This window comes from Cibotium barometz, chromosome 26 (assembly GCF_041138505.1).
Source record: "Cibotium barometz isolate CiBa-2024 chromosome 26, ASM4113850v1, whole genome shotgun sequence".
In the NCBI taxonomy this organism is placed as follows: domain Eukaryota; kingdom Viridiplantae; phylum Streptophyta; class Polypodiopsida; order Cyatheales; family Cibotiaceae; genus Cibotium; species Cibotium barometz.
In genome coordinates, this window is record NC_141071.1 from 34,522,280 (window position 1) to 34,526,518 (window position 4,239).

A 4,239-nucleotide genomic window follows, 5' to 3' on the forward strand; every position below is an offset into this window, starting at 1 on the left:
GGAACAAATAAGTATGGATTTTATCATTGGTTTTCCTTTTACTTCTAACAAGAATGACAAGATTTAGACTATATTAGATAGGCTTACTAAGACATTGATGACTGCTTCTTAAGCTGCACATATCTTTAAAGAGAATGCGGGGAGAGAGAGCTTCAGTTCCTCGTCGCAAAAGCAAACACACACACACACACACACACACACACAAGAGAGAGCAAAACACGAGAGATGGATGGCTAAACTTTCTTCTATCTTCTTCTCTTCTCTACAACCATATAACTAAAAAGATAAGAGTACATACTATAAGGGAAAGTACTATCCTACAATAACATACAATGGTCGGTCCATAGTGTGAACTCGACTATATGAGATGGCACTATAACTATGCCCTAACTCTAGTACTCCAAAGTGGCTGTCACACAACCTGTCATCCATTGGCAGCATATCAACCATAATCTCACCAACCATGCCAGTGGCATAAGTGCGGAAGCTATCACCCAGGTGGGTCATCAATGTCCGCAGCACTAGTTGAGTTTGATATCTCAACACTCGCCCCTCGAGCTCAAGTCCACACATTAAACTCTAAGTAAGCTTCTAAACTTGTGAAGCTTCAATGTGCCCAACGCCTGATCCTCTAAGTAAGCTTCTAAACTTGTGAAGCTTCAATGTGCCCAATGCTTGATCCTCTATGCTGACATATACCAGATCTGTGTCACCTGCTAATAGAACCTTCTCCCTCACAAAGTGATAATGTATCTCAATGTGCTTCGTTCTAGCATGGTATACTGGGTTACTAATGCTACTCATGTTATCACATAGGAAAACCTATTCTTGTTAGTATTCTTATTCAAAGCTCAGTAGTTTATACACATGTGAAATGTTCCAGTCTTCTTTTTAACAAGGAGAACGGGTTCTCCATATGATGAAATACTAGGCCTAATAAGTTTCCTATCAAGTAAGTCCTATATCTATTTCTAGATGTCTTTTTGCTCTAAAAAGTTTACCCTATAAGGAGCTCTATAAGGTGGGATGCTAGTAAGTCCTATATCTATTTCTAGATGTCTTTTTGCTCTAAAAAGTTTACCCTATAAGGAGCTCTATAAGGTGGGATGCTAGTAGGGATAATGTCTATCCTATGGTCTTCTAGTCTCGAATTAGGCAAACCTAGTGGTAGCTCATTCATGATACAATCTAAAATTTATGAAATAAATTGTTCGTGCGATGAGTTCTCAGGAGTTGGTTTAGAAGCAGTAAGCTCATTAACCAAGACTAAACAAGTCTTCTCCTTTTTCCTCATGGCTCACTTAGCCTAGGTGTGGCTCTAAGGAGTGCACACCCGTTAGATTCCCTTAATCCTTTCAGACAAACACGCTCACCATTGAAAACAAATGATAAATCATAAGAGTTGTAATCAATGCAAGGGTTATGCTCATGTCTCCATGGCATACCAAGGATAATATCATATGAATGTAGGGGTGCAATGAGAAATGTGTGGGGTTACTCGTAAGTTGCAACGGATAATACATCTTTCACTTCCCTAGTGCAATTGTACTTAGTTCCTTGAAATGCAGTTTTAATCTTGTACTTAGAAGAAAAGTATCTAATTTAAGATCATGCATAAGATTTTCAAAAATAAAATCATGTGTACTACCATCACCATGCAATATACTTACTTCCTTACCCTTAATTATACCTTTCATTTTAAGAAGAATATAAGGAGAGATTTTCTTTTTGATGAGTTTAGGTATACGTGGATCATCGTATTCATCTTCTTGTTTAGAACTGCCCTCTTTCTTGAGAGAAAAGTAATCGTCGTCCTCATCATCTTCACCATCAATCATATTTAGAATTACTCTCTTGCTCGAGAGAAAATTCGTCTCATCGTCCTCATTGTCTTCACCATCGATGATGTTGACTCGAGTGGTGGGTTACTTGGGCAATTGATTACAATTTGTCCTCATTGTCTAACTAAAGCATCTTATAATTTTAGGTATGGAATCCTACGTTGGCTTCACATCTTCACTCTTGTTGTTGTTGTTCTTGGCACCTCGTTTGTCATTGTTAGAAGCTATGCTTCTATTCGCATTTCATTCTTGTCAAACTTACAAAAAGGAACAAACTTTTTAAATTTGTTTAGTATGAGACTCCTGTGGTGGTTTGTTCTCCCTTGGTGCTCCATTCTTTCACTCACAATTGTGGGGGGCCAAAGAGACCGCCATGGATAGAGAGAGTGGATGAAACATGTTGATCTCTACCCTAAGTGTAGGCTTCAATCCGACAATGAATTTTTTATTTTGATCCCTCGATGACTTGAAGTTGGATAAGTGTTTGCCAAAATTTATCCACAATATTTGCACATTTTCTTTATCACGTTGGTGTAGCATATCCCATTGTTGACGTGCCCTAGCTTTGTATTGAGGTGGAAGGAAATTTTGTTTGATGAGCTTTGGAAATTCCTTCCAAGTCCTAAGTGTATCCCATCCTTCTTGATGGCGTTCCACCATAGAGATGCACTTTCAACCAAATGGTTGGCAGCACATTTTACTTTGCCTTTCTCGAGAAATTCTTCCCCCAAAAAGTAATCATCAAGTTGACTAAGCCATGATAATACAATCTTTGGTTCCTTCTTACCATCAAAATTTTGAAAGGTGAATACTTTACGACTAATCTTCTTGCCTTTTTGTCCATCTTGCTCATGAAAAATCTCTTGGATGGTACGTCGGATGTCAAGTTAGGACTCAGCACTTCGTTCACATTTCTTGTTATGACTAGTTGTTCTAATTCTATTCTTTTAGCTCTTTCTTGGTTAAGTTGAGCTTGAATAGATTGAAGTTATTCCATAATTGTTGGGGGTTGAGGGTTACTCATGATGCAGAATTGAGAAGACAAAATAAAATTGTAAAAATTTATAGTATTTAAGATAAGCAAAGCAAACAATACATGTGCGGAATAATACTTACAGCCTTGCTTCAATTTGTTGGAAGTCGAATGTTAAACCAATTCTTGAGCAAGCAAGAATCAACCTCCAAGTGTCAAATAAATCCGTAAGTGGCTTTTCAAGCTTGGAGGAATTTTGGAAAAGTTTTTGAAGAAGCCCCTTCAATTGGTTCATCAAGATGGAAAACTTTGATGTATGTAAGTGAAAGCCTCGAACACTTGTTTTTGTCCCAAGTTAATAGGGGAGTCAACAAGGACAAAAAAAATTTGTGGCATAAACTCTCTCTATTTCCATCTTTGACCAAAGCAAAATTTGAATTTTTTGGAACTATGTTTATTGGTGCAGATTTTGAAATTCCAGCAAAAGGAGTGTTTTAACTTGAGAAGGTAAGGGTTTTGAAGCTTGATTTTTGAAAGGTTGAATGGTTGAAATCTTAGTAGTATAGCTCATTAAAGAATCTATTTTTAATAGCTTATAGCTTTGGTAGGTACTCAAGCTATAGACTAGGCTTAGTTAACTTAGAGCTTGAGTAAAAGCGTAAGCGTAAACTGCTGGTGAGGCTATTTTTCAAAAGCGTGGGTTTGCAAAAGTTGGGAGCCCTCCATTATGGATTATGAGCAGACACAGTGCGTAGCAATTGTGATCTCTTCAATGTGCTAATTGCATCTATACGGTTGGATTATGATGAGGATTAAGATTCATGAAAGTGGTTTTGGGAAGAAGCAGGGTGGTTTCTATTCAAAAAGAGTGGTTTTATGCTGCATAAAGGTGGCTTAAAATCTCATCCCTTGATCCAAATCTTGATCCGATGGCCCAGAAATTTCCCATAAACCATTGAACCTTTGCCCAAAAGTCTCTTTGCTTTTTCCTTCCTTTGCCCTTTAGATTTTTGAATGAATCCCTCTCTTTGTCCAAAGCCCTTGTACCTTTGTTGCATGCCTTTCTTTCTCCCGTAAAACTTGCTTTTAATTTGATGAAGCTTTACAATTCTCCAAAAATAATTTGTGTAACCTTCCAAGCTTCAAATTAATTTTTGCCTTGAATTTTTCTCTGAAAAATCTTCTCCTTGAGCAGTTCCCAAAGCTTTGATACCACATCAGGATCTTTATGACACTTAGAGAAGAAATACTCAAACACAAACACAAAATTAGAGAAGAATTACTCAAACCCAATACATGTTCCATCCGTGAGGACTAACACAGTTTGCCAGTCAATCATCACCTACACCAAAATAATATTAGTCAGCGCACAGCCGATTAAACACAATAATCTTGACTATATCATACCAGTGCACACAGTTAATT